Source organism: Buteo buteo, chromosome Z (assembly GCF_964188355.1).
Source record: "Buteo buteo chromosome Z, bButBut1.hap1.1, whole genome shotgun sequence".
NCBI lineage: Eukaryota > Metazoa > Chordata > Aves > Accipitriformes > Accipitridae > Buteo > Buteo buteo.
The window spans coordinates 32,409,080-32,423,904 of NC_134204.1; the positions used below are offsets into that span (position 1 = coordinate 32,409,080).

The window sequence follows — 14,825 nt, forward strand, 5'->3', positions numbered from 1 at the left end:
GTGTTCATATGCTTTTTTTAAAAATGGTATTCACAATGTTCCCTCCTACTGGATGTGTTTTCCTTTATAACCTGTAAATCACTTGTGTCAGCCTGCAACTACTATTTATTCCATGACTGATTTTAGTCTTTTCTATTTAACAAAGCAACTTTGTCCTTTTTTAATAAAGTCAGAATGTACCAAGATGAGAATAATAGTCTGCACATCAGAAACTTTCCTGGTTTAATCCTTGTTTGATTCCAGTACAGCAAATGTTATTCTTTACTGTTTTACAGACAGAAAAAACAACATATAAAAATTCAGTTGAGTATCAGGTGAAGTCAGTAAGAATATTTTTTTACTTTCTCGGGTACTCTGATGTTGTAGGTATTATTAGAGCACTATTAATGGGAAGGATAGCCGAGTCTAAGGACGACAAAGGCTACGTGAAACCACGTGTGAGGCCAAAACCATACTAACCTTGAAGGGCTGCTTGGTTGACACATTCCAAGATCTTCAGGGTTTCTGAATTCATGTTGCTTCTCAGAGCTGTGACAGCATGAGTGCTTTGGATTTCATTAAAAAGAGAAAACCCCAACAAATGTAACCTTGTAAAGAACTGTGTACACTGAAAATAAAGCAATGAAATTATAGAGTATCAAATTAAAATCAAGTCAAAATTTATTTCAGTATTTAGTTACATTACATTAACTCTCAAAATCATCAATCTTTAAAACTGCAAATGTAAGACGATTTATCCATTTCATGATCATTCTGACTACTCACAAATCACAACTTATGTACTAAAGGACTCCACATATGTGAGCTGAAGTTCGCTAAAAGTTTTACTATTAAAACCAAATTATTTGATGTTTGATACAAGTTCTCAAAGGCAAAAATGAGATTTCTGGCTTTGTATTCCTTTCTTCTACAAATGTGAACCTTTTATGTCTTCCTATAAGATACTATAATTTAGAATTTAAGTGAACAATTTGAAGTGTGGCAACTTCTGATTAGTACAAATTGCATTTAATTTCCAGTTTCTCAAGGATTTTAAACTCAGAGCAAATTCTAGAAAATAGTATTCTGAGGCAATGCTTTGGGCTGTGTACACTTGGTTAATTTTTTTCCTTTACACTTGTTCTGTGCAGTGAACTGAAGGTAAAGTTATTTCAGCTACTTCCTGTATTATCACATAAAGGGGTTTTAAAGACAAAATATGCTAGAATAACCAATGTAGGTGGTGGGAGCAATGCCTTTTTTTTTTTTTTTTTTAAAGAAGCTTTCTTGATTTCCACTTACAATCATGGGAACACTAGACTTCCCTTCAGGCTGAGTTTTCTTGTTAGTCAGCTTGTGGCAGAGTCTAGATCCATCACATTTTGGGGCTTTCTCAATTTGAAAAAGCTAAATTTGTGGTCTGCATCAGGCCAACAAATGTTTTCTTTTGATTGGAGAAAGTTGCCAAACTGTTAGTTTCTCCACTGCTTTTGGAAAAAATACAGTAGTTCATTCAAACCAATTTATCTTCATGGTTTCAAATCACTTACAGCAATCACACAGGCTAAAATAGAGTTTCAGCTCTTTCATGGTATCCTGCAGTCAGTATTTGCCCAGTTAGCGTCTAGTGTTTCCTCTTGGTTCCTTCGTTACCCTTCTTGGGCAGAGAAACACTCTTCAAGACAACAGTGAAAAAATCTCTTTCATTCATCCGCTCAGTTAAAAAGGATAGAATGCCTTTCTGGATGAGGGCTTTATAAAGGATCCCATTTCATTTTTCTCAGTTCAGTCCTCAAATTAGACAACTGCAAAAAAGGACAGTGATGGTTAAACGCCACTTGTTTGCAGGCTCATGTTTGCCAGAGTCTGGGTGGATCCAGTGGACAGTTTACAGAGGTTAAATTTACCGTTTGAATGCAAGCAGTTAGATTACTGACAGAACCAAGCCTTACTGTCTTTCTGTTGTGTGGCAGAAAAGACCCGTTAACTGCTTGTGGACAAGATAAACAGAGGATAAAGGCTGCCACCTATTGCATCCTGAAATAAAACAGTTTCTGCATACAACAAAAGACCATGCTGGCAATCTAATGACAGAACAAAATAAGTAAACAGGGCAGAACTTTCTCATCTAGGGGATGTTTAAGGCACTAAAGTAAGAGTGCTTTTCTTCTGGTGGTTCCAAGTTCAGTGCTCCAGCCATGTCTGTCACTTTCACAATAAAAAGGTTTTGGCTTCCCTAACATGTAACTTTTTAACTAAGCGGGATGTGTCTTGACTCTATGCCTAATTTATAAATTGAAAAAAATTTCCTTTCCTATATTTCAGTGGATATTGGCATCAACAAATCAAATTTGTGGCATGTATAAAGTACCTGGGTGAGGCATTTAATTACAAGATGTATTTGCATCCTTTTTAGGGTAAGATTACATACATTAATTCTTTTATTTATTTACAGTGGAGGGAAGGAAAAAAGTCTGCATTTCTTGTCCTTGTTTGAAAATTCATCTCCAACTTGTCATTATCCTGGGATTGCCTTTTATGCATATAAAACTCTTAAAGGTCAGTGAAGCCACGAGTGCTGCAGAGAAAATGGGCAGATATTGTGAAAATTTTGACTCGGAACACTATTAAAAATAGGTCAGACAACTAACTGTACTGAAAGGAATGCAACTTCACTGACACAGAGGGGACACAAGGGGACCTGATTATGTACTGTTAATTTTCCAGCCCTTTTGCACTACAGTACAATCAAGATTCTTGACCATCTGTCCAGTACTAGTGGAAATCAGCATTACATTCTTCACAAAACTGACAGCAAGAACATGACCAAAGAATAATCTAGTGTCACCAAATAATGCGATGTTATTTCATGTTTGCTCTTAGATACTAATGAACCTTTGACTGCTCTGCAACTGAGCTGAACTGGCTGGGAGACCAGAACTTGGGCCTCTGAGACTTGATGCTTGGGCAGACTGGCGATGCATTGTTCCAGCACTATGGCCCTGCAGAGCCCATGAGCATCCTTTAACCGATATGGTATAGCCTCTCTATTTTATCCTGATAAATTTTGAGGAAAAAAAAGTTATTGGCTGGAAGGAACACTGTCTGGATAGGTAAGGTTTTTAATGAAAGTGATCAATATTAAATACAATGAGGTTTCCTCTATGTTTAATATAAAATGTAAAGAATGAATATAATAAAAATAAATACTTCATATGAATTCTCAACTTAGAAGATCTATTTATGATTATCTAAGCCTGGCCTTTGTAACAGGTGCAGAGATATTCTGAGAATTTCTACATCAAGCCAGTAGCTTTTGTCTGAGTCGGAGCACTCAAAATACTTTTGATCTGGATATAACGACATTAATGGAAGGAGGCTACCTACCGACTATATCCCTGGGTAAACTAACTCCTCATTTGCACTGTTACTGTTTTTACTGTTCATCATTCCCAGTTTAAATATGCCTAACTTTGTATGACTGAAATGTTTAAAAGCTACAAAGTTCCATAAGTGAATGAATTTCCATAACACGATGAGATATAAGCTTACCTATTGCTAGCAACAATTTTAAGATGAGGATATGACGACAGATGTAACACTGACAAAAGATATAGTTAAAAAAAAAGTTATGTTTCCTCTGTAGTCTACACAACCTATATAATGCAACATTGCTAAATTGCACACTATTAATTAACCATACAGTAACAGAAAGTTTCAGTCACGATTACATTCGAACAGCCAGCACGTCGTGTCCTGGTTTCTAACTCAAAGCAGCGTAACAGAAACTGCAGCAACCTGCACAGTAATACTAGGAACATGGCAAAATTTCTCTCATTGCCAACAGCGTCTCTGCCTTGGGCCAGTAGCGCTTTGCTTCTGGTGTTTGCTGCCATCTCATGTATTTTAAGCGGTATTGCAGTGGATTTCTACAAGAGAATTTTTTCTTCCTCAAAAGTGATCTTACCTTCGATAGCTGTGCTACTGTCACGTTAAGCAAAGATGCTGCTTAAAATTCGGAAAAGATTTCTTAGTATTATTGCTACACAATATAGAAGTAACCTACATTCAAAACCAAAAATGATATATTCTGCACCAATTTGGGTGAAATACCATGCAGTGACCAGATTTTGGCTTCCCAGTATATGAAAGACATTGACATACTTAAGTCCAGTGGAAGGTCACAAGCTTGTCAGGGGCTGGAGGATATGACATATGAGGAGTGACTGAGGGAGCTGGGTTTGTTCAGCCTTAAGAGGACAAGGCTTCAGGGTGATGTTATTGCTGTCCACCATTACTTAGTGAGAGGGCATAGAAAAGATGGAGCCTCCTTGGAAACACACAGTGATAGGACAAGACAAAATATAAACTGCAATACAGGAAATTCACATTGTATTAAGTAAAAAAGTTTTCACGATGAGTGGTACAACGTCAAAACAGGGACTCAGAGGTGTCATGGAAGACAAACTCATAGCTTAAGCAGACATCAACTACTCAAACAGGAGTGGCTTCTGACGTCTGCCAAGGGGGGTGAAAGAGAGAAGATACTTACACTATCATACAGCAGAAGGGCCATTTTTTGGTCAGAAGCTTGGGCTGCCTAAATATGACATCAGCAACTTAAAACAAAGGCGAAAGGAACTTACCAGCTACATCCTTTTTTCTTAGTGGCTGTGGTCATATGACCAGGGTTTTTGTTCCTAGCCAACACTAACCTAAAGGCATAGCCCAAAACATGAAAGGCAGGAGGAAGTGTGGAAAAGCTTACTTAAGCCTCAGTAATAAAAAAATTCTTCATGCCAGCGAGAACAGATCAGCAAATTCACAGATGCTTTGAGATGAACCCACTAAAGTAAAGAATGTGATCACTGAGTACTGAAAGCAGTGTGCCAGAGCAGTTTAATAAAGCTAAAACACTGATCTGTTGACCATGTATAGCTACATAACTATTCTGAAGAAGGCCGGTGTCCTTACTTCCCTCTAGCAAGACAGAAGTGCTAAGCTACTGGCTTTGAAAAATGATGTCAAGGCATAGTTTGCCACAATTGCAGCACGATGAGGGTTAATGTTCTCGGAGTACCCACCCAAGAGTCCGCCTCTTGGGAGTGGTGAGCCAGTGGCTGGGAGAGGTGTATGCTTTGGCAATACTGTAACACCCTCCGGGCACTTAATGACCTCACAGAGGCTTGTAACCTGAAAGACCAGGAGGTGTGGAGAGGTGCTGACTCAATACTTTGAAGAGCCACTGCTGTACTTTCTCTTTAGCTAGCACTCAGTACGAATCTTAAGAGATCATGTTTGAAAACAATCCTAAGTCATCAATCTTTTGTACTTTATAACTGAATCAATGAGCAGAAAGCAAACTGAATGAGAAACTGCATTCAACTGCACTGTTTTCCCATAAGCATTGAATAAACATTTTCTTCATCACCCCAAAGGCTTGAGGAAGAAAGCAACTTCCTCTGTTTCTCCTACTTATAGTCAGTGAATCAAAATTCCTTTCCTTAGGCAGATGAGGATGACTAATTCTAGACATTGTGGGGCACAGTGGTGCTATACAGAGGTATCTAAAGATACAGTTGCATGAGTTTTTCTTGGGACTGAGGATAACACAGAGCATACACAGTACTACTACCATTTAATGTATAGTACTGTGTCCATGTTACAAATATTCTGATAAGTTAAAATTTTATATATAAGCTGGGTTTGATCAAAAGGTAAAGACTGTAGAATATAGGGGTTTGAAGCTCGCAATGTAGTCATCGAAATTTAGGAACATACAAAATGTGCTGTATACAGTCATAAGAAAATAAGTATTGTCTAAAATTAGTTAACCATAGAAACTTCGACCGATTTGTTAGTTTGTAGTGTTTTGTCCTAAGAAACTAAGAGAGATCGTTATGGACCTTAGTTCTGTTGCTTAGAAACCCCACTTTGATCAAGATTCCAGTTAGTGGAATTAAGTAAGATTAACCAATGAATGTTTTAGTATAAGAATATTGATAAGGTGGTGTAACTGAGGGCCAATCACTAGAAACGTTAAATTCAAGAATTAACATTGAATGTACTTTTATGTAAATCTAATACATGATGGCGAAAATCATACTGCACAGAATCACATACGAGAGGTCAACTATTGGACAAAGTGAGGAAGACTATGGAAGACCACCAGAGGGCTTCTGAAGACCACCAGAGACATCACCACGCCTGCGTAAAAGGGACATTTACATATGCTAATGATTTATCGGACAGTTGATGATTATGTATGACATTTCCCAGAAATTTAGTGAATATGTATAACAGGTGTATATTTAACCTGCATGATTAAACCAGACAGGTGCACACACTAGGTGGAGTGATCCCCTGTGTGCCCAGCGCTGCAATAAAGAAGTGCCTGCTTCTTAACTTCTCATTGCTGTTAAGGAGTTTTATTCCGGATTTTGGCAACATCCAGATGACAAAACATGAAAGCGTCCGAGCACAGCAAAGTTATAGCATTAGTTAGGTTCCTTTTAAAAAAAAAAAATCCTGTATTTTCAGGTTCCGTTAGTACTGAATAAAATCTTTGTCACTTAAAGATAAATTCAAGCCTAAAGTAAGGCTTAACATAATAGGTATGCTTGAAGAAGCACATCTAAAAAAGACTTGTCCTTTAGTTATCTTTTGGTCATTCTTCACTACTTTCTTGAACGTGGCAACCAGAAGCTAAAACGAAAGGTAAGCAGAGGCTACTGATTATAAGAAAAATCAAAGCACATCACACAGTTAAAAAAAAGACATTTATTTTAGCAGCAACCTGTGCAGTCAAAAAAATTACGCTGTACTGTGGCACTTTAGAAAGTAAATGCATGACGTGCAGCACTGAGGGGCTTAGTCACCAAAAGCACCGTTCAAGGTTTGGAAACAAAACCACGTTCATAGCGCAGTACTGACTGGTAAGGGACACGACGGCGTAGAAGAGATCAGGATACCCAAGCCGACCTAGCGGCTTGCTCCTACGGACCAGAAAGGTCTCGCCCGTTGAGTACCGCTGAGCTTGACAGACCGGCTTCGCCGGTAAGCTTGGGGCTCGTGTCCTCCTCGCGTGCCTCCCGGCAGGTGCCGCGGCCGGTGGAAGGCCAGGCCGGCTCTTCGTCCAAGAGCAGACATGGCTCAGGGGCGGCTGGGGCAACGGAGGCAGGCCGGGGGTGCGCGGCCGGGGAGCCGCCGAGGAGGCGCCCGCTCCTCTCCTCCCGCCGCCAGCTCCCCCAAAGCGAACTCCTCCCCCAGAGGGACGGACCGCTCGCTCGCTCGCTCGCTCGCCCTCCCTCCCACCGGAGAGGCGGGCGGCCCGCACGCCTGTGCCGTGCGCGGCCCGGCCCCCAGCGGCAGAGCGCGCCGACGCCACCTGCGCCGCGACGGCCCCGCCTGACCCCTGGCGGCCACGAACGACGCGAGCCGCCGCCAATCCCCGGCCGCCACGCGCACCCGCGCGCCACCGCCGGCAGGCGTTGCGCCGCGCCAGGCGACCGCCCTCGGGGCACGTGACCACCGCGTGTCTACCCATCCCTCAGGCCGGCGGCCGCCACGCCTCGCGGGGCGGGGAACGCGCCTTACCCCGCCCGCGGCCGCGCTCCACCCGCAAGCACCGGCGGCTCCGCCCGCCCTCGTCACGTGACGAGCGCGCCGCTCCTCCGTCACGTGTTCCCCCCTCCCCGCCCGGCCGCCGCGCTTTCCCTGTGCGTGCGAGCGCTGTGCGCATGCGCAGTCAGCAGCTGTCATCCGCGCAGGGAGCGAGGGGTCCCACGGGCACGGGGAGGAAAAACCCCGAGGGGACCGGGCAGGCGGCGGCGGCCGCCGGGGGGGAGCGGAGCGGACCTGGCCTGGCCTGCCGCCGTGTCCCCCCCTCCTCCTCGCCTTCCTCTGACTGCGGCCGCCCGCTTAACTCTCTTCCGGACAGGTGCGGGGCGAGCTCCGAGCCGGGTCGGGCGGCGGCGGGCTGGCGGGGAGGAGGCGTGCGGCGGGGTGCGCCTGGGCCGGGGGCGAGCGGGCGGACCGGGTCAGGCCGGGGCGGGCGAGGGGGTAACGAGGATGAGTCGGGGCGCTGCGGGGCAGGGCCGGGGGAAAAAGGGGGTCGGGGTCGGGGTCGGGGTCGGGCTGCGTCGGAGCGCGGGGCGGCGGCGGGGCAGCGCGTCTCGCCGGGCTGACCGCGGCCGGGGCAAGGCCGTGGGGGTCGGGTGCGAGGGGCAGAGCGGCCGCCGTGCCGCCCGGCAAGCCCTCCCCGCCGGGGTGCGTGAGGGGTCGGGACCCGGCCCGGCCCGGCCCGGCCGGGAGGGAACCGGTCCGCGGGCTCCGAGTTGCGAATAGGTGGATGGCGGCGGGGAGCGGGCCGGGGAAACGAAACCGGCAGGTGTCGGAAAAACAGGTCTCGCGTTCCCGGTTGTGGCCAGCGATTCTGGGTCAGGGCGGTCGGTGGAAGCTCTCCACCTGAGAGGTCAGGCGGTTTCCCCGGGTGTTCGAAGCGGGTGGTCAGAGTAGGCTACAGCGTTACCTCTCTCTGTGTCTCTCTGGGCTTTGATGAAATGCTACGGACTTCACGAACAGCCTCTTTTTCTTGCAAAGTGCAGCCGCGCCGATACAGCTCGTTCGTTTCTGCGTGTCATTAAGGCGTTGCTGGAAGTTGACGGTTGTAAAGTGTTAGAAAAAGACTTTGAAGCTGTCTTCCGAGTAAAATACTCAGTTAAGCGTCGGTTCCACGTCGGTCTGTCGGTGGTTAGAGTGCTCCACCCTTTCGGAGCCAGTTTCGGGGCTCAGGGCTTTATGCCACGCTAATAGACTTCCATTGGTCAGCCTTCTCTCTTCTGTACTTGATTTTAACTGGCAATCTGAAAAGCAAAAATATTTTTTTTCTGCTAGGTGAACTGTGTTAGGAAAAATACTAGGTGTCCCTGTGTTTTTTAAAGGTTTATACTAGCTCAGAGTATAAACGGCATTTACTTTTTATATTATTAAGCTGCAGATTTATGATTCTCTGCACTCTTTTCTGAGACATTAACAACAGCAGCAACAAAAGTTACCTGGTGGCTACTAAACCAGCAGTTTTCTAAGCTGAAATACTTTCTGTGAGAAAGAAACTTACTGGCAGCCTAATGCAGGCTATTTTTTTTTACCCTACAGTATTTTTTGTTCAGGTTCTTCATGAACCGAGAACATGAAAATGACTTGTATAAAATTTGTCTTGGACTTTACGCATATTTTTCATTGTACTGTGATAACTAGCTGATGGTATTGCTTCAAAAAAGCACCTTCCAAACACAAGACAATGGAAAGCACAAGCATGATTTGCTTTTCAGTACTTGAGATGAACCACTGGGATCCATGCTTATCTTGCTCTCAACTTTGGTTTGGAGTGGTGCTGATGCTATTGATTGCTGGCAACTGATGGTTTTCTTTTAGCTAAGTGCAGATGCAGATGTGCGTAAGAGCAATTTATTTTCTAGGGACTGACCCAGGAAACAGTATGTCTCATCCAAATACGCGGACGTGATTAAATAGCTGTTGGATCAGAGTTAGAGCCAGTGTATACGAGGGGAAAACCTTTAGTCAGTGTTTGTTTAAAAAAAAAAAACCAACCTGGTTTGGTCTCTAATTTTTTTTTTAATGGTAAATATGATGAAACAGAAAACCAGATTCAAGTCCTGTAATTTTTAGTCCTTAATTACTGATGTGTATTGAGTACAGAATTTTTTATCTCTTGGCCTGATTTCTAAACAAATTAGGTAAGCAGTTCTGCACCAAATCTAAATACACAGTTACCACAGTAATGCATTCAAACTGGAAAATTATGTTGTTGAGTGCTAATTATTAGAATCTTCCTAAGCAATTATGAACAAGCACAATAATTATTAAAAAAAATTCTGTGATTTCATACCTAACTTTATTAAAAAATATTGGATTGAGTAGATTTAGGACTTCCTCTATTTAAACAGCTCTGGATTGGTCTACGTCTTAGTTCTGCAGTTAATTTGCTTTGAAGTTTTCAGTTTTTTCCTACAGGTGTCTCTTCCTGGGATGTGTTTCTTCAGCATGATGCTGAACAGAATGTGAATGGGGTATATGGTGGTCTCAGCTGTGGTCAAATTTGTTTCATGAAGGTGGTATTTTTATCCTACTGCCCCCCAACATAAATAAAAAAAACCCCAAATACATTTTGAAACACGCTTTTAGTATACACGGAGCTTCAAAGAGAGCATGTTTTACTGTAATTCTGCTAATACAAGATATTTTCAAGTTCTCTGAATGATCACATGAATGGTTCAAAAGATGTTGTTCTGAAATGTTAAGATTTTAATACTTCACTAGAAAAAATATCCATAGTCACTGGATAGATTAATATTTCATACCTCAAAATGAACAAGTGATGTGTTGTGTTCTTTTCTTGATTTTCACTTAGATTCATAGACTGACTCATAAGATTTTTTAAAAAATGCAGTATTTTATACTTGGAAGATGGTAATTGTTGTGTAATCAAATCACATAATGAAGGTGTTCATAACAATTTGCTGTTCTGAAGTCCAGAGTGCATTATAAACTCATATTGTATTTTTGGTATATAAGGATTTAGGGTGTACTTCCGGTTTCTTATGTGGCATTGTATATTATAATTCATTCTGTTGTAGGCTTGCATTTTGCTCCAACTTTATTTCACTTGCTTAAAATTGTGGAGTTACCCATAGCGGCTAAGTTGTTAACTTTGTCTGTGTGAGTAGTCCTACTATGGAGTTATGCAAGCACTCATTTTTATCCTTATTCTGTTTACATCTAACATTTGCAGGACAGTATATTTGGGACAGTATACTTAGGACAGTATACCCTAAAAACTGGGGACAGTATATGTAAACAACAGATTAGAAAAATTGTCAGGATTTTTAATTTAAGGTGTTGAAATTGCAAGAGTTAAAATTCAAAACACATCTTCTTGTGAAGACTGAATATTGAAAAAAATTTGGTGTCTAATCAGTTTTGCTTTCTGATTCTTAGACATCACAGGATACTTCATTGACTGTTGCAGATATTATAGGGGAGTTTCACAAAACAAAAATGGACCAGTTCCTTTGTGACATTTTTGCCTGCAAAATGTAGAATCACTTGACTGAGGCTGTTATGATGTAGCTTAGTGGACTTATGATTTCTTGCTGGGTTTTCTCTAATAAAATTAAAATACTAGTTATTAGCAGGTAGTTTGTCTCTAAGAAAACCTAGATAAGTACTCCTGTTCATAATAGATGCTGTGTGACAAAAATTACTATGCTGAGTCAGGTTTTGCTTCATTTTCACAGTTTATCTCTTTGCTTAAAACATAATTTATAAGTTGCGAAAACAGTAAATGAACCTATGGCTTTGGAGCTGGATAAATTGTTTATAATCATAAACGCTTTTGAAAAAAAGAGTGATTTTGATTTAAAACTAAAATTAAAATTACAGAAATGTGTAGAAATCTGTAAACTGACCTATGAATAAAGGTGTACAGAAAAGAAGAGTTTAACAAACTCCCTAAGTTTTAGGAATCAAACACTTCATGTTTGGGTTTGATTTTAGATGGAAGTATTTGGAGTATTTGATTTGAATAAGTGATGACAAATATTTCAAAACTGAGATCAGTAAAAATGTCTAAAATATGGACAAATATTAGGTAATAATAGAGGAAAAGCTTTTTCTTAACTGATTTGTGGCCTTCAGATTGTAGGTACGGCTTATGTTTGAGTTGGTGAAACTTCTAAGCTCACAATGTTCTTTTGTTGTCCCTGTGGAAGTATCTTCTGGATTTTTTGAGATGCAAATCTTCACAGGTTCCTGCTGTACAAATGTTAGCTATATAGTTTACTTTTCATTGAACTTTTTGCATTGCGAAGTGATATGATGTGCTAGAGCTGCAAGTTCAACAGAGGCACAATGTCAATTCTTTCTTCTTGTTCCTTTTGTATGTTATAATGTTGTGGATTACAGCCACATGTTTACCAGATACCAGTTTGTGAGTTCATTTTAAAGTGGTCTGCCTCTGGTATTAAATGATATGCCATATCAGTGGCCTGTGATCAGTTTGGATTGAGGAGGCTTTGGTCATGCGAGCTGAGCGAATGATGCTTTCTTCACTGCTGTGAGCATTATAGCAGACCACAGAAGCGCAGTATGACTGTACTGTGCATGTGCTTTTTGGTCCTCTGGTTCACTTCAGTGTGTGTACTTTCAGTCATAAGAGCAGAAAGACAAGACATGCATGGCTCTTCCCTGGCCACGAGGTATTGGGTCTATGGTTATTTAGAACAAGGTGTAAGGGCGGGGGAATTGCGTGACATCTTTGAATTACGAAATATTTTTGAGAGGGGAGATGCTCACTGTGAAGGCTAATAGTAGCTAGACCTTATCACAGGTGCAGAAATATTGTTTCAGGTGTGCCAGAAGCAGCTTTAAGGGGGAAAAGTACATATTTCTGTTTCTCAGCAACGACACTAATTTACAGTTGGTTTTTTTTTTGTCCTGTCCTTGTTCTGCATCTGAACAGATTTGCCATGTAGTGATTGCTTGTGAAAAATATTATCACTGTTACTATACATTTCCCGAAAAGAATGTGTGTTTTGATGTTAAGGAGTTGTGAAATCCGGGGTATAAGGGTATCTTTTGGGAGGAGATCTTTAAACGCAGTTAGTTAATAATGTGCCATATAGTTAGGGAGTTTTTTTGAGAAATGCGTATTGGCAGAAATGAGAGACCTGGCAGAACTGTTTAAAAGTGCTTAATCAGGAAGCAATTCACACTCACCACCTGCTGTTTGTATCCCCAGCAATATTATAGGCTGTATTAGCAATAAGTTGTTTTTTTTTTTTTTTTAAACTTCTAGGTGCTTGTAAATAGCTTTTTTAAAACTGAGTTTTAGGCCAAATTGCTTTCTGGTCTCTATGAGGACTACACCCAAATTTGAGAATGTTGTTACACCATTGTGTGAATTCATGGTTTACTTGCATCTTGATAGTGCTTACAGCTTTGGTACCCCTTTTGCCTACTAAAAGTAATTTACTGGAACTGGTAAAGATCCAGAAATAGGATGCAATGACGATTAGAAGTACAGAATGGATTATCTGCAAGGAGACTAGGAGTCTACAGCTTAGAAAAGAGATGACTGCAGGAGACCATGATAGAGTTCTGTAATTCATGTGTGGTCTAAAGGTAAATAGAAGCAGATAGGTAACTGTTCCCAGTATGCACATGAGATGTCGGATGAAACTAAAATGTGAAATATACAAAACTTACAGAAGGAGATATATCGCTTAGCATGTCATTGATTGTGGAATGCTTTATCATGAGATGTTCTGGATGTTAAAGGCCTACAAAGGTTTAGAATCATGGGCAAAAAAATCCATCAGAGTCCACAAAATGCAATAATACCCTCTCTGTCTAAGGATTCCATAATCTGTACATTGCTGAAGGCTGAGATGGTATTCTGCAAAAGTATAGTTATAAGCTACCCCTACAGTTAACTTTTTCTAGATATTTGCTGTTAGCAACTGGAAACTTGATTGGTCTGACTTGTTATTGCTGTTGTTGAAGGCTGTTGCATGCTGCTTCCAACTGGGACTATGGATTTCATACCTGTGTTTTCATTAAAAAGGAAGTAAAAACTCTTGAAACATGGGTTGCAAGTAAAAATGAGAAAAATACTCCCCCCCCCCCTTATCAATTATTTCAAGATGTTCTTGCATGCTGTGAGCCTGGTGTGGGAGAGTAATGTTTATGAAATGAATTCATGTAATTTTTCAGTTCAATGTTTATGAGTTCATTTTTGTATTTTTGGAAATAATTACTGTAAGGGTAGTACCAAACATAGAAATGCAAACTTCATTTCAAGGTTGTCAAACTACTGAGAGTTTTATATTCAAACTGAGATGGATTTAGGAACTTCAGAATATGGCTACCTATCCAGATTCCTGGTTTCTTAAGTTTTTATAATCGATTTGAATACTTTAATACTCTTAACATTTTTAAACTTAATTGATTCTTCCAGATGATTGCTGGGTACCTGATGAATACATGCCTAACCATGAGATCTGGCTTATAAATGCCTCATATCACAAATACAAAACATAGTGGCCCATGCATTTATTTTAACAGTTAATTCAATCAAATAACATAAACAACAGATTTGGAATTCCTGATAAATAGGATCTTTTTCTAAGCCAGGTACATAAACTAGGCAGACATAATTTGCATGCACATTTACTGTTATTAAAGGAACAATTCAAACATAAGTTTGCAAAACAAATTACGTTGAGAATTAACTATTTGCATGCTCAGTAACAGTTGGACATGCAAGCTATGCTTTTAGGTTTCCAATTACCTTAAAGTCATTCCTGTAGCTAGTCATGGACTGCACTGTTGCGGTATCTTACATCTTTGAATTTGCTTTGCCAAACAATATAGGGAGTTGAGTGGTACCTACTTACAGAGTATGCTAAAAACTTTTTAAAAGTGATGTAGGAAAATGCAGAAGTGATTCTACCCATTGTCTGTGGTAAAAATAAGTGACTGGATGAGCTTATGAAGTTTTTACTTAGGTTGTAAATAAAATTGCTGCTTAGACTATTATAGGTTAAGACCTGGTTTTCTACTGCTTGTTCCCTTTCCAGCTCTTGCAGAGCTTGTTGTACAAACTTCTTACTTTTTTTGCAAAACAGACACTGCAAATAGGAGGCTAGTGGAAAAAACTGTAGTTTTCCTCAAGTTTTGTCAGTAAAGTGTTTTTATTGAATGATTCCTAAAAAATGTTGGGTAGTACTTTAGAATGTGAGTGCTCTGTCTTGTTTTCAACTGAA

General features: G+C 41.0%; 1 protein-coding gene across 14 annotated transcripts in view; it reads left to right on the forward strand.

Annotated features, from left to right (window-relative positions):
• Positions 1-7,735: 7,735 nt before the first annotated feature.
• The window catches only part of KDM4C (lysine demethylase 4C), a 279,086-nt gene continuing 271,996 nt past the window's right edge, over positions 7,736-14,825 (forward strand). For all 14 annotated transcript variants that reach the window (XR_012649164.1, XR_012649166.1, XR_012649165.1 and 11 more), the window contains exon 1: positions 7,736-7,918. The gene's annotated coding sequence lies outside the window, so the exon portion shown is untranslated. The remainder of the gene's footprint in view (positions 7,919-14,825) is intronic.